Genomic DNA, 23,696 nt, shown 5'->3' on the forward strand with positions numbered 1-23,696 from the left:
CAGTTTTAGCAGTAGCTTTGCGTAATGGAGTGAAAGTAACAAATTTTGAAGTGAGCTCAACAGCGACAAAAATGTAGCAAAAACCTCTGTTAGTTCTCGGAATCGGACCAAAAATATCTACTGCGGCCATATGTCTTAATTTAACAGGTACAATGGGATATAATGGAGGAATATGTGAAGTGGTGTCTGATTTAGCTTTCTGGCAAATTTTACAAGACGCTAAAACTCGTCGTATACGTTTCTCCATGTTAGTAAAATAACAGTTCTGTCTCAATACAAGAAAACATTTTCGTGCTCCGTAATGTGCGTAACTTAAATGAGTGTACCAAATTAGTTTGTTAACCAGTTCGTCAGGAATGCATAATAACCAATTGTTGCTGTCAGGATGAGAGCGGCGAAACAAAATGTCATTGCGTACAGTGTAGTGGTTCCTAATCGTAACATTATTCTTATCTTGCCAAAGGTGTTTAATTTCTTTCCACACATTGTCTTTATTTTGTTCTTGTGCTATGTCCTGTAATGACGATGAAATAAAGTTTTCAAATGCAACTTGTTGAATGTACATGACACTGAAATTTGTTTTGCAGAAGTTGGTTGCTACGTCTTGCTGATTGTTGCTGAGAGAACGCGATAGTGCGTCTGCTATAACATTTTGTGTACCGGGAATGTGAACTATTGTAAAATTAAATTCTTGTAAATATAGTTTCCATCTACTTAATCTATCATGCGTGAATTTGGCCGAAAGTAAAAATTGTATCGCTCTGTGGTCAGTGTAAACAGTGGTATGTCTGCCATAAAGAAAGTGCCTAAATCTCGTGAAAGCCCATACAACACATAATGTTTCCAATTCTGTAACAGAATAATTTCGTTCAGCAGGTGACAAAATGCGACTTGCAAATGCAATGTTTTTAATTACTATTGAACCACCTTCTTCAATTTCCTGGAAAATATGTACGCCTAAAGCGGTGTTGGAACTGTCGGTAGCAATGGAAAAATTTCTGGTAAGATCTGGGTGCGATAAAAGTGGAGCATTCAACAGAGCATTTTTCAGGTTCATGAATTCAGAATGTGCTTGCTTATCCCAAGACCAAATACTGTTTTTACCTGTTAATTGACATAATCTGGGTGTGTCTAAAGCAGAATGATGAATAAATTTACGAAAAAAGGTAATTAAGCCCAAAAAACTGCGTAATTGCTTCTTTGTCGTCGGAACAGTAATGTCACGTAGAGCTTGAAGTTTTTCTGGATCAGGTGCAATGCCTTCTGCTGAAATTACGTGTCCAAGAAATTTTATAGAAGTGTTGCCAAAGTGCGATTTACTAAGATTAACTGTAATTCCTTGTGCATGAAAAGTTTGTAACAGTTGTTCAAGAATCAGATTGTGTTCAGACCAGTTAGCTTCTGCGATAAGAATATCGTCTACGTACGTCGTAATTCTGTCTTTAAGTTCTGTCGGAAGTATTGTGTTCAAACCGCGAATAAAAGCTGCAGAAGAAATAGTTAAGCCGAACGGTAATTTGCAAAATTGATAACAGTCGCCAAAACAGAGAAAAGCAGTATATTTTCTGCAATTCGGATGAAGTTGAATTTGCCAAAATCCCGATTTCAAATCTAGTGTAGAATAAATAGCAGTACCATGAAATTTCTGTAAAAGTTCCTCTAAAGTCTGTGGTCGATCTGTTTCATTAATAATGATGTCATTAATGTGACGTGAATCAAGTACAAGTCGAAGTGAGCCATCTTTTTTCTTAACAATATGTAGCGGGTTTATGTACGGACTAACTGCTGGTTCTATAATTCCTTGGTCGAGCATATCCTGCAATTCTTTTTTAACCTGTTCTCTGTGGATATATGGAATGGGATAATGCTTTGCTTTAAATGTGTCGTGCTGTTTCACTTGAAATTCATACATAAATCCGGATATAGTACCAGGAATGTTGTCAAAAACTGGAGCTTGCTGTAAAAGAATTTTGTGTAATTGCGTTCGTTCGTCGTCTGTAATTGCACTGCTCTCTTTAACTTTATCGGAAATCATTTGTATTACGTCGTAGTCAGCTTCGTCTGGAGTATTATAGTTGTGTACGTACGTATCCGTGAACAATGTGGGATTACAGTCTATGTTACGTGTTGCGGAAATGACCTCTGTGCGGTTAATTGTTTGTTCTTCCGCAGATAAAGAGTGCTGAAATTCTAAAGCCAATTGTACATTTTCATCCTTTAACATTAAATAAGAATTCTGAAAATCAATGACTGCGTCGTGTTGTACCAGAAAATTCGTACCTAAAATTACGTCTGTCGTCAATAAAGGAACAATCCAAAAATTTGAGTGGAAAGTATGACCTCCAATACAAAATGATAAATGCGTCTGTAATTTGACGTCTACACCTTTACTCGATACTGCTCCTTTTACTTTTGTATTGCCTAAAGGTAATGTCGGATAAGTATTCTCTTTGTTGCACTCATTAAAAGTCTCCTCATTTATTACTGATATTGGTGATCCGGAATCAATTACTGCTGAGAATTTCGATGAACCAATATTAATTTCGATGACAGGATGTGAAATGGTTTTCTGAATAACTGGTCTTTCCTGCAAGAGAGTGTCTCTGATGTCGTCAAAAGTAATTACATTTTCGTGAACAACATTTTGCGTGTCTAAAGTAGTGCTTGTATTATTGGAAGATGCGATCTGTGCATTATCTAGTCAGATTCTATCTGACGTGTTATTATTATTAGGAGGATTCTGTGGCATTTCGACTATTTGAACTGTCCTATTACTTCTTCCAGACGTGTTACGCTCTGGATGGTACCTACCGTCGGGTTCATTCATGAGAATATGTTCTTGCGTATGATTTTGCTGTTGGTGAGACCGACTGTTATTATATGTACGCTGGTAATTGTGCTCATCGTTTTTACGTCTGTCGTAATAGTCATTCCTATACGGTGCATTACGGTAGGAATTGAAATACTGTCTTCTTTGTACGTAGTTGTTTCCTTGCTGACGTACGTTATTATTTCTTGTATCAGGGACTATACGTGCACGCGGCGAAACATTGAAGCCTGGTTGACCTTGTGCATTCAATTGTTGGTTAGGTATGCTAACCGGCTGGTTTTGATGTTGTTGTTGTGAAACACCTCTATTGTCACTAAAGTGTTGTTCCTGTTGCTGAAAATTTTGACGGTATTGATAATTAGAACTTTGCCTGTTATTAAAGTTTTGGTAGTTGTCGTTCCTAAAGCGTCTGTTATCTTTCCGATTGAAATTACGTCCCTGATCATAATTGCAGTACTGTTGTTGACCTTGGTTGTTACTCGAAAAGTTTTTGTTTACAAAAGAATAATCGGATTGCTGTACTTCCAAGAGCTGTAAAAGATCTCTGAATGCTGAAATGTTTTCTTTTTGCTGGCCTGTTAGAAGCGACACTCGTAATGACCGTGGTAATTTGGAAATGCATAATTGTATAAGTGCGGATTCACTGTACGGCTCACTCAGGTATTGGTTTTGTTGTACCATGTGCTCAAAAAATTGCGTCACACTCGGAAAATTTGAGTTCTCGTAATTTGGCAAACTAATCAACTGATCTTTAATTCCGCGCTGTGTCGTCTTCGACCAGTACGCTGACAGAAAAGCATTCTGAAATTCCTCTACCGAGTAACACTGTCTCGCGATCGGTCTCATACGAGTTGCCGGTTCGCCTTCCAAAAAGCTGCAAATAAATTCAAGTTTGTGTGTTACAGGCCAAGTCGGTGGAAGAGCAAAGGTAAATTGTTGAATCCAATCCAATGGGTGAATCTGCGTTCTATCGTTTTTGAAAACCTTAAACTTTCTCACTGACAGAAAATGTTTGTAGTCGAAATTATCATCTCTGTGTGATGGAACAGGTTCAGGATCGTAAGAGAATCTATTGAACTGTGGTTGATCGGAATCTAAGCCCCGTACTCTCTGTAGATTACCCAAATTATACGCGCTGCGTGAGTCTGACTCATGTTCAAAAAGTGGCGTCTGTTGTGGTATGTTATTAACTGAAATGTTTTTCATCTCTGTTACTTCTTGTTGTAAATTTGATAACTTCCTACGTAACGTGTTGTTAGATGAATCGATCTCATTAATTGTCTGCTGTAAATTTTGAAATTCAGGTGTTTGGATAAAAGAAACCGGTGCAGTATCGTCTGATTTATTGTCATTAGTATTTTCGATAACATCAATACGACTGGCCAATTCATCTCATTTTTCAGTCAGTATTTTAACCTGATCATCGGTTTTAGAATCAGACGCATTAATCTGTTTTTGCAACTTGCGCGTAGTTTCGCTCAGTTTTTTAACATCAGCTTTGATAACATCACAATCCTGTGTTAGATCTAATTGTTCGAATCTATCTGTCACTGTTTGAATATTTACTGTGTGTGTATCTGTTTTTGATTTAAGGTCAGAAATTTCATCCCGTAATTCCGCGTTCAATTGTTCTATGGTATTAATTTTGTCGGACACTGTAGTAATATTATTGTCTACATACGTCTTCGCTTTCGCGAATATTTTACGTTTGTCCTCTTGTCTTTGTGCAGTGATTGTTTCCATAACCTGACGTTTGACTTTATTTTGATCCTGAATAAATTTGCGGAAACGCGTATCACTGTTCTGTATGTGCTGATTAAAGCGCTCGTTAATCTGAGTGTTCTGCTGTTCGAATTTCGCGTCTATCTTTGCGTCCATTGTGCGCGAAAGTTCTACCGTTATTGCCTTAAACTCGTCGCGTAATTGTGTAGCTTTTTCAGAGCATTGTTTAGCGACTCCGCTAATTTCGTCTCTGAGTGTTTCTGTTGCGGCTGTCTGCATTTCCCTTAATTCTTGCGCAACAGACTTTATTTCTTCGCTATTTTTTTGTGAACAAGCCTCAATTTCCACGCGCAACTGTTCCTTAGTGTCATGGCACTGCGCGGCAACGGCTCTTATTTGTTCACTAAGCTGTCTGGAATTGACGTCTAATTTTTCATTTAAGTATTGTTTGAGTTTTTCGTTATCTTGTTTGTTATCTTCCCTATGTTGTTTGACCTGTTCACTAAGTTGTTTGAAATTCTCTTTAAATTGTTTGTTATCTAGACTCTGTTGTTTGATATCTACACCAATATCGTTCTTAAATTGTAGCATTATTGCCATAAATTGATTCAAATCAAATGTAGCATTACCTACTCCATTATCTGTGCTGTTTGATTGTGTACCTGGAATTGTTGCGCTTTGTGTGACCATTTGGTCATTCTGCAGTTTACAAAAAGGATTATCAGTCGGACCTACGCTGTCAGACATTATTTCGGAATTAAATGAATCTGTCCTACTTTGTGTGATCTGTTCATTTTCATTAGACAAATTTGTCTGTACATTACTTGAGTTTTCCGAATCGGGTGTGTTAAGCTGGGCAGCGCTCATTATAATAGAGCGTTCTGCGTCATCAATTGTCGTCAAATTAACAGACGAGACAATTGAGTTTGTTTGTTCATTATCAGGGTAAAAGTCATCACTAGTGGTTGGAATGCATTGATTGTCAGTGAACGCAGGATTGTCATCATTACACTGCGTGTCACAATTACTATTCGTCACGTTGTTTAAGTCGGTAAATTCGTTCATAATACCTCGCGATACACTATTCACAGTCTTTCGCGGCATTTTTACAATAGTCACAATTATTCAAAAACAAATAAGCACAAATGCAAAAGCAACACACAAATACAATAGAGCAACGAATTGCCGTTGACCTGTAGAAAGAAAGTCACAAGTTAATAAAAGCGTTGGGCCAAATCCTAATTATATCTAAGCAACCAAGAGCAGATATCTGACTGTCGCTCAAAAGACTCTCAACGAAATACGATCCTGGACCGGGTGTCGCCAAGTGTAACCTCCCCACAAAAATTTGAAAGAAAGAAACACGACAATATTTAATTATGAATGCTAATGGACATTGCGCTAATTGTAACCTCGCCCACAATGAGAGGTATTGAAAATGGCAACAAAAGTGTGAAATTCGCAATCTGACTCAAATATAAGTTTTTCATAAAAAAATTAAAGTCCATTCAGTGATAAGAAAATTCAATTAAACCGAAATATCGGTCTTTGGCCCTGTGCAAAACAATCAGAATTAAAGTCTTACCTCACAATAAATGGATGTCACATTTCTGCTCTTGTTGTTGCGCACCGCTTGGAGGAACTGCATTGCAAATAATAATATTCTCCTTTTTTTTGTGATTTTAGTGAAATTTTTCTTCAAAAGAAGTGGAATGAAATGGGAAGTGCAACGAAATCTTTAGTTCAATAAAAAATTAAATTTTTGAAAAAATGCTTTTGAAATAAAAATTATTATTGGGGGACTTGTTGGAGAATAATTACAATAAATAAAATTTTTCATTATCTAATGATTATATTAATTAACAGTATACCTTATTCACCATCTTGACCAGTGTTGCCGACCGCCTACATCACACAACCGCACTGGGCTGCTACTACTGACCGACCGCTCTGCATGACGACTATTAGCGTACTGCACGCCACTGAACAGAGCTACTGCTCGCGACCACTACTGACAGAGTACTGCTCTCAACTAGACAGAGCTACAGACTCGCAACGACTGACTGACAGACTGAGAACCGCTCGCAACACTCGCGCGGTCAAGCGCATACTCTCTGGTCACAGATGCTACAATGCCTCGCCATCGCTGCTATGTTACATACGTGTTTCAAACTACAGAGGAATAACGTAACTAATGTATTTAGCAGACTTTATGGAAGGATAACAAACATTTTTTGGAAACAGAATTTAAGGAAATGCAGACCCAGGAACAGGCTGGCTTCAGAGCAGGGAGATCACTATAAATCATATATTTTGCTTGCAACTAATAATTGAAAAGAGAAAAGTTAGAACTCAACCCCTTCATTTAGTATTTGTAGACATAGAAAAAGCGTACGACAATATTCCCATATATAACTTGTAGAAAGCTTTAAAAGCGTTTAATATTAATTTCATCATGATTAAAGCAGTTCGGAACCTTTACGAAACCTCTATAGCAAGAATAAAAGTACAAAATTATCTCTCACCTGGATTTAAAGTTGCAAAAGGATTACGTCAAGAATGCAGTCTGTCACAAACACTTTGCAAAATATATACAGAAAAACATCGGAAAACTGGAAAAGAAAATCTAAAAACGTGGGGATGCCAGTAAATTACATTACGATATATTCACTACAATTTGCTGATGACCAAATAATTTTGGCACAAGGTAAAGAAGACATAGCGTACATTACGAGAAAATTAATTGAGCAGTATAAAAATGGGGACTTCAGGTCAAGATGAATAAAACAAAGTATATGGAATAGGAGATGCAAATCATGATTTGGCACTGGAAGAGGGGATGGGAGCTATTGAACACACTGAAGAGGACAAATGCCGAGGAGTCACTATCACACAAGATGGAAAACAAGACAAGGAAATTAATTCAAGAATAAATGCTGGGAAGTTTACTATTAGAACAGTAAATGATATTTTATGGGACCAACAGATTAGAAATACACTCCTGGAAATTGAAATAAGAACACCGTGAATTCATTGTCCCAGGAAGGGGAAACTTTATTGACACATTCCTGGGGTCAGATACATCACATGATCACACTGACAGAACCACAGGCACATAGACACAGGCAACAGAGCATGCACAATGTCGGCACTAGTATAGTGTATATCCACCTTTCGCAGCAATGCAGGCTGCTATTCTCCCATGGAGACGATCGTAGAGATGCTGGATGTAGTCCTGTGGAACGGCTTGCCATGCCATTTCCACCTGGCGCCTCAGTTGGACCAGCGTTCGTGCTGGACGTGCAGACCGCGTGAGACGACGCTTCATCCAGTCCCAAACATGCTCAATGGGGGACAGATCCGGAGATCTTGCTGGCCAGGGTAGTTGACTTACACCTTCTAGAGCACGTTGGGTGGCACGGGATACATGCGGACGTGCATTGTCCTGTTGGAACAGCACGTTCCCTTGCCGGTCTAGGAATGGTAGAACGATGGGTTCGATGACGGTTTGGATGTACCGTGCACTATTCAGCGTCCCCTCGAAGATCACCAGTGGTGAACGGCCAGTGTAGGAGATCGCTCTCCACACCATGATGCCGGTCGTTGGCCCTGTGTGCCTCGGTCGTATGCAGTCCTGATTGTGGCGCTCACCTGCACGGCGCCAAACACGCATACGACCATCATTGGCACCAAGGCAGAAGCGACTCTCATCGCTGAAGACGACATGTCTCCATTCGTCCCTCCATTCACGCCTGTCGCGACACCACTGGAGGCGGGCTGCACGATGTTGGGGCGTGAGCGGAAGACGGCCTAACGGTGTGCGGGACCGTAGCCCAGCTTCATGGAGACGGTTGCGAATGGTCCTCGCCGATACCCCAGGAGCAACAGTGTCCCTAATTTGCTGGGAAGTGGCGGTGCGGTCCCCTACGGCACTGCGTAGGATCCTACGGTCTTGGCGTGCATCCGTGCGTCGCTGCGGTCCGGTCCCAGGTCGACGGGCACGTGCACCTTCCGCCGACCACTGGCGACAACATCGATGTACTGTGGAGACCTCACGCCCCACGTGTTGAGCAATTCGGCGGTACGTCCACCCGGCCTCCCGCATGCCCACTATACGCCCTCGCTCAAAGTCCGTCAACTGCACATACGGTTCACGTCCACGCTGTCGCGGCATGCTACCAGTGTTAAAGACTGCGATGGAGCTCCGTATGCCACTGCAAACTGGCTGACACTGACGGCGGCGGTGCACAAATGCTGCGCAGCTAGCGCCATTCGACGGCCAACACCGCGGTTCCTGGTGTGTCCGCTGTGCCGTGCGTGTGATCATTGCTTGTACAGCCCTCTCGCAGTGTCCGGAGCAAGTATGGTGGGTCTGACACACCGGTGTCAATGTGTTCTTTTTTCCATTTCCAGGAGTGTAATTAGAAAGGAAAAAAACTTCAACACAATTATCAGAAGCATTATGACGTATGGATCAGAAGTATGGACAGTTAAATCTTTAAATACTAAAAAGGCTGTTATTTGCATTCATTAATATTCCGTGGACATCTTCATTCCACAATACTTTCCAGTGAAAACAGTGGTACCCTAGCTGGTCACTTCCGCCCATTAATGAGCGTTCCACTTTCCGTGGTGGGCGGTAGGCGATGGGAGTTTTAAAAACATTTTTCTTAGGTTGAAACACGTATGTAACATAGCAGCGATGGCGAGGCATTGTAGCATCTGTGACCAGAGAGTATGCGCTTGACCGCGCGAGTGTTGCGAGCAGTTCTCAGTCTGTCAGTCGTTGCGAGTCTGTAGCTCTGTCTAGTTGAGAGCAGTACTCTGTCAGTAGTGGTCGCGAGCAGTAGCTCTGTTCAGTGGCGTGCAGTACGCTAATAGTCGTCATGCAGAGCGGTCGGTCAGTAGTAGCAGCCCAGTGCGGTTGTGTGATGTAGGCGGTCGGCAACACTGGTCAAGATGGTGAATAAGGTATACTGTTAATTAATATAATCATTAGATAATGAAAAATTTTATTTATTGTAATTATTCTCCAACAAGTCCCCCAATAATAATTTTTATTTCAAAAGCATTTTTTCAAAAATTTAATTTTTTATTGAACTAAAGATTTCGTTGCACTTCCCATTTCATTCCACTTCTTTTGAAGAAAAATTTCACTAGAATCACAAAAAAAAGAGAATATTATTATTTGCAATGCAGTTCCTCCAAGCGGTGCGCAACAACAAGAGCAGAAATGTGACATCCATTTATTGTGAGGTAAGACTTTAATTCTGATTGTTTTGCACAGGGCCAAAGACCGATATTTCGGTTTAATTGTATTTTCTTGTCACTGAACGGACTTTAAATTTTGTGAAGAATTTATATTTGAGTCAGATTGCGAATTTCACATTTTTGTTCCCACTGTCAGTACATTTCATTGTGGGCAGGTTACGCATAGAGCAATGTCCATTAGCATTTCTAATTAGTATCGTCATTTCTTTTAAAATTACGGTGGGGAGGTTACACTCGGCTCCCATTTGTATTAAGTATTATCATTTCTTTTAAAATTACGGTGGGGAGGTTACACTTGGCGACACCCAGTCCAGGATCGTATTTCGTTGAGAGTCTTTTGAGCAACAGTCAGATATCTGCTCTTATTTGCTTAGATATAATTAGGATTTGGCGCAACGCTTTTATTAACTTGTGACTTTCTTTCTACAGGTCAACGGCAATTTGTTGCTCTATTGTATTTGTGTGTTGTTTTTGCATTGTGCTTATTTGTTTTGTGAAAAATTTTGACTATTGTAAAAATGCCGCGAAAGACTGTGAATAGTGTATCGCGAGGTATTATGAACGAAATTACCGACTTAAACAGCGTGACCGATAGTAATTGTGACACGCAGTGTAATGATGACAATCCTGCGTTCACTGACAATCAGTGCGTTCTAACAATTAGTAATGATGTAGACCTTAATGATGAACAAACGAACTCGATTGTGTCTTGTGTTGATTTGACGACAATTGATGACGCGGGGCACACTATTGTAATGAGCGCTGCCCTGCTTAACACAACCGATTTACTAAATTCACGTGACGAGCACACAAATTTGTCTAATGAAAATGAACAGATCACACAAAGTAGGACAGATTTATTTAATTCCGAAACAATGACTGATAGTATACATTTGACTGACAAACCTTTTTGTAAATCTCAAAATGACCAAATGGTTACAGAAAGTGAAACAATTCCAGATCCACCATTAAACAGCACTGAGAATAGAAATGCTGACTTTGAGTCGAATCCAATTATGGCATTGTTGATACAAATGACTAAGCAGTTTAATGAAAGATTTGATAACAATTCCAAACAACTTAGTGAACAGGACAAAAAATTTAATAAAATCAATGAAAAACTTGACAATAATGACGAAAACCTCAAACAACTTAGTGAACAGGTCAGACAACAGAATGAAAAATTAGACGACAATTCCAGACAGCTCAGTGAACAAATTAGAGCTGTTGCCGCGCAGTGTCATGACACTAAGGAACAGTTGCGCGTGGAAATTGAGGCTTGTTCACAAAAAAATAGCGAAGAAATAAAGTCTGTTGCGCAAGAATTAAGGGAAATGCAAACAGCCGCAACAGAAACACTCAGAGACGAAATTAGCGGAGTCGCTAAACAGTGCTCTGAAAAAGCTACACAATTACGGGACGAGTTTAAAGCAATGACGGTAGAACTTTCGCGCACAGTGGACGCAAAGATAGACGCGAAATTCGAACAGCAGAACACTCAGATAAACGAGCGCTTTAATCAGCACATACAAAACAGTGATACGCGTTTCCGCAGATTTATTCAAGATCAAAACAAAGTAAAACGACAAGTCATGGAAACAATCACTCCACAAAGACAAGAGGACAAACGTAAAATGTTCGCGAAAGCGAAGACGTATGTAGACAATAATATTACTACAGTGTCCGACAAAATTAACACCATAGAACAGTTGAACGCGGAATTACGGGATGAAATTTCTGATCTTAAATCAAAAACAGATACACACACAGTAAATATTCAAACAGTGACAGATAGATTCGAACAATTAGATCTAACACAGGATTGTGATGTTATCAAAGCTGATGTTAAAAAACTGAGCGAAACTACGCGCAAGTTGCAAAAACAGATTAATGCGTCTGATTCTAAAACCGATGATCAGGTTAAAATACTGACTGAAAAATATGATGAATTGACCAGTCGTATTGATGTTGTCGAAAATACTAATGACAATAAATCAGACGATACTGCACCGGTTTCATTTATCCAAACACCTGAATTTCAAAATTTACAGCAGACAATTAATGAGATCGATTCATCTAACAACACGTTACGTAGGAAGTTATCAAATTTACAACAAGAAGTAACAGAGATGAAAAACATTTCAGTTAATAACATACCACAACAGACGCCACTTTATGAACATGTGTCAGACTCACGCAGCGCGTATAATTTGGGTAATCTGCAGAGAGTACGGGACTTAGATTCCGAACAACCACAGTTCAATAGATACTCTTACGATCCTGAACCTGTTGCATCACACAGAGATGATAATTTCGATTACAAACATTTTCTGTCAGTAAGAAAGTTCAAAATATTTAAAAACGATAGAACGCAGATTCACCCACTGGATTGGATTCAACAGTTTAGTTTTGCTCTTCCACCGACTTGGCCTGTAACACATAAACTTGAATTTATTTGCAGTTTTTTGGAAGGCGAACCGGCAACTCGTATGAGACCGATCGCGAGGCAATGCTACTCGGTAGAGGAATTTCAGAATGCTTTTCTGTCAGCGTACTGGTCGAAGACGACACAGCGCGGAATTAAAGATCAACTAATTAGTTTGCCAAACTATGAAAACTCAAATTTTCCCAGTGTAACGCAATTTTTTGAGCACATGGTACAACAAAACCAGTACCTAAGTGAACCGTACAGTGAATCCGCACTTATACAACTATGCATCTCTAAATTACCACGGTCATTACGAGTGTCACTTCTAACGGGCCAGCAAAAAGAAAACATTTCAGCATTCAGAGATCTTTTACAGCTCTTGGAAGTACAGCAATCTGATTATTCTTTTGTAAACAAAAACTTTTTGAGTAACAACCAAGGTCAACAACAGTACTGCAATTATGATCAGGGACGTAATTCCAATCGGAAAGATAACAGACGCTTTAGGAACGACAACTACCAAAACTTTAATAACAGGCAAAATTCTAATTATCAATACCGTCAAAATTTTCAGCAACAGGAACAACACTTTAGTAACAATAGAGGTGTTTCACAACAACAACATCAAAACCAGCCGGTTAACATACCTAACCAACAATGGAATACACAAGGTCAACCAGGCTTTAATGTTTCGCCGCGTGGACGTATAGCCCCTGGTCCAACAAATAGTAACGTACGTCAGCAAGGAAACAACTACGTACAAAGAAGACAGTATTTCAATTCCTATCGTAATGCACCGTATAGGAATGACTATTACGACAGACGTAAAAATAATGAGGACAATTTTCAGCGAACATCTAACAACAGTCGGTCATACCAACAGCAAAATCATACGCAAGAACATATTCTCATGAATGAACCCGACAGTAGGTACCATCCAGAGCGTAACACGCCTGGAAGAAGTAATAGGACAGTTCAAATAGTCGAAATGCCACAGAATCCTCCTAATAATAATAACACGTCAGATAGAATCTGACTAAATATTGCACAGGACGCATCTTCTAATAACACAAGCACTACCTTAGACACGCAAAATGTTGTTCACGAAAATGTAATTACTTTTGACGACATCAGAGACACTCTTTTACAGGAAAGACCAGTTATTCAGAAAACCATTTCACATCCTGTTATCGAAATTAAAATTGGTTCATCGAAATTTTCAGCAGTAATCGATTCCGGATCACCTATATCAGTAATTAATGAGGAGACTTTCAACGAGTGCAACAAAGAGAATACTTATCCGACGTTACCTTTAGGCAAAACAAAAGTGAAAGGAGCAGTATCGAGTAAAGGTGTAGACGTTAAATTACAGACGCATTTATCATTTTGTATTGGAGGTCATACTTTTCACTCTAATTTTTGGATTGTGCCTTTATTGACAACAGACGTTATTTTAGGTACGAATTTTCTGGTACAACACGACGCAGTTATTGATTTTCAGAATTCTTATTTAATGTTAAAGGATGAAAATGTACAACTTGCTTTAGAATTTCAGCACTCATTATCTGCGGAAGAACAAACAATCAACCGCACAGAGGTCATTTCCGCAACACGTGACATAGACTGTAATCCCACATTGTTAACGGATACGTACGTACACAACTATAATACTCCAGACGAAATGGACTACGACGTAATACAAATGATTTCCGATAAAGTTAGACAAAGCAGTGCAACTACAGACGACGAACGAACGCAATTACACAAAATTCTTTTACAGCAAGCTCCAGTTTTTGGCAACATTCCTGGTACTATGTCCGGCTTTATGTATGAATTTCAAGTCAAACCGCACGACACATTTAAAGCTAAGCATTATCCTATTCCGTATATTCATAGAGAACAAGTTAAAAAAGAATTGCAGGATATGCTTGATCAAGGAATTATTGAACCAGCAGTTAGTCCGTACATAAACCCGCTGCATATTGTTAAGAAAAAAGATGGCTCACTTCGCCTTGTACTTGATTCACGTCACATTAATGACATTATTATTAATGAAACAGATCGACCACAGACACTAGAGGAACTTTTACAGAAATTTCATGGTACAGCTATTTATTCTACATTAGATTTGAAATCGGGATTTTGGCAAATTCAACTTCATCCGAACTGCAGAAAATACACAGCTTTTCTCTGTTTCGGCGACTGTTATCAATTTTGCAAACTACCGTTCGGCTTAACTATTTCTTCTGCAGCTTTTATTCGCGGTTTGAACACAATACTTCCGACAGAACTTAAAGACAGAATTACGACGTATGTAGACGACATTCTTATCGCAGAAGCTAACTGGTCTGAACACAATCTGATTCTTGAACAACTGTTGCAAACTTTTCATGCACAAGGACTTACAGTTAACCTCAGTAAATCGCACTTTGGCAAAACTTCCATAAAATTTCTTGGACACGTAATTTCAGCAGAAGGCATTGCACCTGATCCGGAAAAACTTCAAGCTCTACGTGACATTACCGTTCCTACGACGAAGAAGCAATTACGCAGTTTTTTGGGCTTAATTAATTTTTTTCGTAAATTTATTCACCATTCTGCTTTAGACACGCCTAGACTATGCCAATTAACAGGTAAAAACAGTATTTGGTCTTGGGATAAGCAAGCACACTCTGAATTCATGAACCTGAAACATGCTTTGTTGAATGCACCACTATTATCGCACCCAGATCTTACTAGAAATTTTTCCATTGCCACCGACAGTTCCAACACCGCTTTAGGTGTACATATTTTCCAGGAAATAGAAGAACATGGTTCAACAGTAATTAAAAACATCGCATTTGCAAGTCGCATTTTGTCACCCGCTGAACGAAATTATTCTGTTACAGAACTTGAAACATTATGTGTTGTATGGGCTTTTACAAGATTTAGGCATTTTCTTTATGGCAGACATACCACCGTCTACACAGACCACAGAGCGATACAATTTTTACTTTCAGCTAAATTTACTCACGACAGATTAAGCAGATGGAAACTTTATTTACAGGAATTTAATTTTACAATAGTTCACATTCCCGGCACACAAAATGTTATAGCAGACGCACTATCGCGTTCTCTCAGCAACAATCAGCAAGACGTAGCAACCAACTTCTGCAAAGCAAATTTCAGTGTCATGTACATTCAGCAAGTCGCTTTCGAAAATGTTATTTCATCGTCATTACAGGACATAGCGAAGGAGCAAAATAAAGACAATGTGTGGAAAGAAATTAAACACCTTTGGCAAGATAGAAATAATGTTACGATTAGGAACCACTACACAGTACGCAATGACATTCTGTTTCGCCGCTCTCATCCTGACAGCAACAATTGGTTATTATGCATTCCTGACGAACTGGTCAACAAATTAATTTGGTACACTCATTTAAGCTACGCACATTACGGAGCACGAAAATGTTTTCTTATACTGAGACAGAACTGTTATTTTGCCAACATGGAGAAACGTATACGACGAGTTTTAGCGTCTTGTAAAATTTGCCAGAAAGCTAAATCAGACACCACTTCACATATTCCTCCATTATATCCCATTATACCTGTTAAATTAAGACACATGGCCGCAGTAGACATTTTTGGTCCGATTCCGAGAACTAACAGAGGTTTTTGCTACATTTTTGTCGCTGTTGAGCTCGCTTCAAAATTTGTTACTTTCACTCCATTACGCAGAGCTACTGCTAGAACTGTTTCGAAAGCATTTGTAAAACATTTTCTGTTTCATGTAGGGCATGTAATGAAAGTAATTTCTGACAATGGATCTCAATTTCGTAGTAGCGTATGGACACGCATGTTACGAGCCAGAAACATTTCTCCGATCTATATATCCAAGTACCACGCTTCTTCGAACCCATGTGAAAGATTAATGAAAGAAATTGGTAAACTGTGCCGAATATACTGCCACAAAAGACATATTGATTGGGATACACACATACTCTCATTCCAAGATGTAATTAATTCCATTCCAAATGAATCCACTATGCTATCTCCGTCTGTTATACTGAAAAATGCTGAACCACCTAACAAAATTAAAGAATTAATAACATTTCCTACATCTCGTCGATTACGACACCACGAAATAATTGACATTGCGCTGAACAACATCAAACGTGCCGCAGAGCGCCGGAGAAGACAGCAAAAACAGGTTTGTACACGCCGCGACTTTCACGTTGGACAGAAGATATTAATACGTACACACTATTTATCCAGTAAATTAAAAGGTAAGTGCAGTAAATTTGAACTTCTATACGCAGGTCCATATCGGATTCGCAGCATTCCTCACCCCAATGTTGTACACGTCGAAACTTTGAGAACCAGAAAATCGAAAGGCAATCACCATATCTCAAACATTAAACCGTTTATTGAGTGAAACCACTGTATGATTCAACACACTATGATGTCATTTACTAATGCAATTAATTCACCTGACTAATTACTGATGATTATCGTATTTTTTCTTGGCAAGTGCCCGGCAAGGTAAGGTTAGCAGGTCGCTTTTCTTGTCGTTATACATCAGACCGTGCACATTTTCCACTTTTTTTATGTACGATTGTATTCCAGTTTTGTTTATATGCACTGTGAAATAGTTAAGATATAACACACACCAGTCGACTTTGACATTTTTTTTTTTTTTGCCCTATGATTAACTACACTACATACAAGCTGAACACAACGAACGTCACATTTGTCTTTTTATGTACGATTGTATTCCAGTTTTGTTTATATGCACTGTGAAATAGTTAAGATATAACACACAACAGTCGACTTTGACATTTTTTTTGCCCTATGACATCTCAACATCGTGACTGTTTTACATTTTTTTTTTTTTTTTTTGCTACTGCATTGTATTATTCTGTGTACATTTTTGCATCTGAACACTGTCAACGTCTTTAACATATTACGTTTTCTGTCATGTTATGCTGTATGGTTAATTGTGTCACCATAAACCAGTCATTATTTAGTGGGTATATGATTTAAATGCAAGACATTAATCTCTGCTCATCAATTTCAGAAAGAAATGATGCATGTAAGAAATAAATTCAACAGAAATGGGAATTTCACCTACGGGATAAACGAAAGGAGATGCAATAACTTTATGAGGAAGAGTAAATGGATCAGGATTAACAAGCATTAACAAGACTATACTGTACTCATCACAGGATAGCAGTCTTAACTAATTTTTTCTTTCAGAATACAAGGTGATTGATGCAGGCTGTCAGACTGAACTACACATCTTAGTTTTAGTGATGAAATATGCTAGAGATAAGGAATAGTTGTATAATGAGTAATGAAGTGATTTTTTGCAGATGATAATGAATACTGATGAATAATGATGAAGGATATGGTATTATGAATAATGAAGTTTTTCTTTACAGGTGATGATAATAGTGAAGTTATGATAATATGGATAATGAAGTGATTGATAATGAAGTTTTTTCTTTACAGGTGAGGATAATGTTGAAGTTATGTATTTATGCTACGTAGTTATTTAAGTATTTGTTGCAGTTTGCTTTGACAGCAGGTGTTATATTGCATAGTAGGATGACGGAAAGTTTTGGAAAGGACAGCTATGGAACATATTTTATACACATTTCACTACCTGTTAATTCGAAGTTCACTACTTTTCAGCATAGCGTGCGTTTCTTCTTTCAGGTCAATAATCCGTTTTTGTATTTTTTCCAGGAGAAGCTTTTCATGATACTTACTAAACCTGTTAGTTATTATACCTGTTCTAGTACTTGCATTTTTATTTTTTACCCATTTGTGTTTATCATTTATAAATGTGATCACATATACTGCCTTGTTACATAACCTTGCTACAGCTGACTCATGACGAAAGACGTTACCTATTCTCATTTGCAGCAATAGGTCAAAAGCAAATAGTGTTATGCCTCACCAATTAATTATCGATCCCAACGCAATGCATTGCTAACAAAAAAAAAAAATGTATTACCAATCCCAAGTAGTGATACCAGTTTGAGAAAATTCTGAATAATACTGATTAGCTCTGAATAGTATGTCACTTGAGTAATGACCTCTTAATGAGAAAGTATATATTTAAAATAATGCTTTGTCACTAGCTAATAATTGCCACTGTTTATTGTAATGGGACTACTTATAATGCCCATGATTATTAAGACTATGACTGTAATTAACTGATTTTACTATTGACTTTGTAATGATCTGAGTAATACTGAATGATGAACTATGTTTGGTTCTATTCAATACTTGCTGGCCACTGAGTGCCAATAATTAATGTCACTCCACGAATTGTTATTAATTATGCCATTAATTAGCCCTTTTTTTTCCATGTTGAGTTTTCATGTTTTGGTTAATGGCCAATGAGTGCCAATAATTTGTATCACTCAATGTATTATGTTAATGCTAGGCCAATAATTGACTCTCCTTTTCAATTAAGGCTTCTGATGAACATTATTCTGTCTTACTAAATATACTTTGTAACTGGCCAAGGACCGCCACTGTTTATTGTAATACGATTACCCATGATGCCAGCTAGTGATTCTTAATAGGTTGTTATGACACATAATTAATTAACTATGGTACTGTTTAATAATGCTTTGTAATTAATTAAGGCTAATAATTCTTACTATATTGGAATGACAAATGATTAATTAATTATCTGTAATTAGACAAATGATTAATTAACGACAAATGATTAATCAACTGTAATTAGGAAAAGGCTAATGATTTTTATTGGAATGACAAATGATTAATTAATTAACTGTAATTAGACAAATGATTAGTTAACGACAAATGATTAATTAACTGTAATTAGGAGAAGGTTAATGATTCTTAATTATACTCTGTAACTGAAAAGAATGCGATTATTTCATAATACTTTGTAACCAGAAAAAAAAGGCTACTGATCCTATGTAAAACAATTAATGAACATTTTTCTGTAATACTACATACTTGGTACAGAAATGTTCAATAACTGGGCTATGAATGCCACAAACTATCAATGAAGACTGTAATTGTCAATATTATGTGACTTGATGTCCTTCACCTCATAAGCTGACTACCCTGAATTACTGCAATGTCCATTTGTCCTGTTTATCCCAGTGATCATGGAGCACTATATTTGGTTTTGCACTAATTCTACGTTGGTGTGCCTTGTAAGAGTGTGGTGTTGACACGACATGCTGTCCACCACCATGAGCGATGGAGACATTATTATGGTCCCACTGTTTGGTGTACGTAATGTACTGCCAAAATGAAAACATGGAACATTACTACGACAGTTCAGTGTCTTGGCTACACTGATAAATTCTGATGGGAAAAGAACTTCAAGTTGTGTCACTTGGTGTTGTACTTCTGTGGAAAGATATGGACTTTCAGAGCAGCTGTGTGCAATCTAAAGTGCTACAACCATGATGCAATCCTTCCCTTTCCTATCCTGATTCTTGTCACATAAAAAAAAAAAAAAAATTTTTGGTAACATCATTTCTGTTCGTAGGTTATACATTTTTTTTCGATTCGCTGAACTCCAGTGCGAGTACACTTATGTCACTGGTCGACATGATGTTTGCCATTATGTTTATTTGTTGTGAAAATGCTAAAGACATTTTTCAGTACATGTGCACTTTGGACATGATTTTCTTGCCATTATGTTTATTTATTGCGAAAATGCTAAAGACATTTTTCGATTTGTTCTGAAGTACAGTATATGTACACTCTTGTCTTTTATATTGTATATACATTTTTTTTATTTTCTGAACTGCAGTGCATGTGCACTCATGTCACTTGTCAATGTAATATTTTGCCAGTCTGTTTATTTGTTCTGAATATGTTAAAGAATTTTTTTCAGTGCCTGTGCTCTTTGTTTTCTGTCAAATAATTTGTATATACATTTTTCTGATTTGCTACTATGTTTTGTACTCACATTTTGTCTTTGTCTGTTATATTTTGTACTTAGTGCGTGTGCACAACATTTAAATAATCTGTAAGTTGTAGAATCTTGTTAATTAAAAAAGAAATTTTGCCGCGCTTGGCAAGTCCAAATGACTCACCATCGCTGCCAAATTTTTGCCCCCCCAGTGGAGGGTTATGAAACACGTATGTAACATAGCAGCGATGGCGAGGCATTGTAGCATCTGTGACCAGAGAGTATGCGCTTGACCGCGCGAGTGTTGCGAGCAGTTCTCAGTCTGTCAGTCGTTGCGAGTCTGTAGCTCTGTCTAGTTGAGAGCAGTACTCTGTCAGTAGTGGTCGCGAGCAGTAGCTCTGTTCAGTGGCGTGCAGTACGCTAATAGTCGTCATGCAGAGCGGTCGGTCAGTAGTAGCAGCCCAGTGCGGTTGTGTGATGTAGGCGGTCGGCAACACTGGTCAAGATGGTGAATAAGGTATACTGTTAATTAATATAATCATTAGATAATGAAAAATTTTATTTATTGTAATTATTCTCCAACAAGTCCCCCAATAATAATTTTTATTTCAAAAGCATTTTTTCAAAAATTTAATTTTTTATTGAACTAAAGATTTCGTTGCACTTCCCATTTCATTCCACTTCTTTTGAAGAAAAATTTCACTAGAATCACAAAAAAAAAGAGAATATTATTATTTGCAATGCAGTTCCTCCAAGCGGTGCGCAACAACAAGAGCAGAAATGTGACATCCATTTATTGTGAGGTAAGACTTTAATTCTGATTGTTTTGCACAGGGCCAAAGACCGATATTTCGGTTTAATTGTATTTTCTTGTCACTGAACGGACTTTAAATTTTGTGAAGAATTTATATTTGAGTCAGATTGCGAATTTCACATTTTTGTTCCCATTGTCAGTACATTTCATTGTGGGCAGGTTACGCATAGCGCAATGTCCATTAGCATCCGTAAATAATATTGTCCATTCTTTTAAATGTCTGTGGGGAGGTTACAAGGTTCCCATAAAATTTTAACATAAAATGGTTGGTAATTCATTATTATTATATGGTTTAACTCGCTGTAACTCTGCTTCATAGATTTCATGAAGTAAAGTTACTTCTCTACTTTACAGAAAATTTTACTACTAACGAATATGTAAAAGTGGGCGGTAGATAAAAAAGGTTGACTGCCCGTGAGTAAGAGTAACGTAACATTCAGTATTCACCCACGAACACACTGGCGAATCTGTAGGGAGAATTACGCATTTCGTCCACAGTTTCACCCTATGATATTGTCTCATGACGCTTTTTGCTGTTTCGATGGCCCAGAGAAGCTACATTCGAAAGCAAGGGAAAGTAATATTTCTTTTTGATCGGTTTCTTCTGTTTCAAAGAAAAATTACTTTTTGGAGGCATATTTATTGCGCAGTGAAAAATGACCACTATATCTTATTGCAGTTGTTAATATAAATGTTTCACGAGTCTGGCGCATGTTTCATATATATTCATTTATAAATGCAACCACATTTAAATACGAATTATATTTGCATCCTGTCTTCTGCCTCTTCCATGTCATTATGGTATGTCATGCCAATATTCCAGAGAGCAACATTACAGATTTGCTGTGTCAAGCCGCACAATGAACCTGACGTACTTCCGGGGCCACTTATCCATAAAATGTAGTGCTACACTCAACCACAGAGGAAACCGGCAAGAATTTTCGAACTAGAGGTTCTGGATGATACCTGTGGACACCTAAGGTTGGAAGTGATGACAAGCTTAACAGCACAAAGTATTGAGATGTAACCTCGATACAGCGTGTCTTACACGACACAAATACAAACAGTTTCCCCAAATGGCGACACACAAAGCACAAGTCTTCACATGTTTTAGTAAAGTAAGCCAAATAATGCGATAGAAGCAAACGCCATTTCTGTAGTCATGTTATGTAAACAAACAGAGCAGCGAGACTCCACATAACATCCAGATAACATATCTAAGCTGAGTAATACGAAGTTCAGCAATATATACTGAGAGAAGCCGACTCATTTCTGTATGCACTTCTGGAAAGAGAGGCGCATACAGAGATGAGTGGCTGCTCTCAGTGTTTGGGCCTAGTTTCAGCGTTTGGTGTCGCGGGATGGCTCCCTTCTCTTTTGGTAGGCCGGTCATCAAATGTACGAAGCGCCTGTCGCTGCCATTGTTCCCTGCAGCTGGCACGGACACAATACGTCTGGCAGCTCTGCGACAGCGTCGACTGAATTGGACTTTCATGCAGTCACTACAAGGCATGCATTCAAATATACAATTTCGTAACCAAATGGCATTTCATTATTTAAAACGGTCAAATGAATTCGCTGGCATACAGCAGCAGCGATGGACGGGATTAATGCTGAGTGTTACAAATATGGTGAGTGCTTCTTGCATGTGAGACACACGCGTCCTCTCAATATGTGTTGGAGACAACGAAGAATACTTATTAATTGCTAAAAGCGAATATCATTTCTGTTTACAAGAAATGTGACCGGGGTGAATGTGCAAATTATCGGGGCATCAGTTTTCTACAAAGTGCCTGTTAAATATACTCAAGAACAATCACTAGTGCACTTTTGGGTACATCTACATCTACATCTACATTTATACTCCGCAAGCCACCCAACGGTGTGTGGCGGAGGGCACTTTACGTGCCACTGTCATTACCTCCCTTTCCTGTTCCAGTCGCGTATGGTTCGCGGGAAGAACGACTGTCTGAAAGCCTCCGTGCGCGCTCGAATCTCTCTAATTTTAAATTCGTGATCTCCTCGGGAGGTATAAGTAGGGGGAAGCAATATATTCGATACCTCATCCAGAAACGCACCCTCTCGAAACCTGGCGAGCAAGCTACACAGCGATGCAGAGCGCCTCTCTTGCAGAGTCTGCCACTTGAGTTTGCTAAACATCTCCGTAACGCCAGCGCGCTTACCAAATAACCCTGTGACGCAACGCGCCGCTCTTCTTTGGATCTTCTCTATCTCCTCTGTCAACCCTACCTGGTACGCATCCCACACTGATGAGCAATACTCAAGCATAGGTCGAACGAGTGTTTTGTAAGCCACTGGCCTCTGTCATCAGTGAAGAACACAGATAGGGTAGGAATGAGGCGGCTCTATAGTAGATATCATTTTCGTAGTGAAACGAATGATTGAGAGAAGAAGAGGATTCAATCCGAAAACTCACATCGCCTTCATTTTGTCTGCTAGGGTGGAGACGTGCTCTGGTAAATTTTGGTCACAGAAGGTTTATCAGATGACCTAGTAAAACCGATCACAACTATATCAAAACACTACAGTACTTATGACACAGGTAAGCAACTGCCGGCACCAGTAACAACAAATAAAGAGGTTAGGCAAGGTCCTGTCTCTGGGCACCCCTTTTTAACATGTGTGTGCGTCAGGTCATAGTAAAATTGCAACAAATTTTCAAGTGTGGTGTAATGCACTAAGCGCAGTATGCACTGAGGTGACAATAGTCATGGGA

This window comes from Schistocerca piceifrons, chromosome 5 (genome assembly GCF_021461385.2).
Source record: "Schistocerca piceifrons isolate TAMUIC-IGC-003096 chromosome 5, iqSchPice1.1, whole genome shotgun sequence".
NCBI lineage: Eukaryota > Metazoa > Arthropoda > Insecta > Orthoptera > Acrididae > Schistocerca > Schistocerca piceifrons.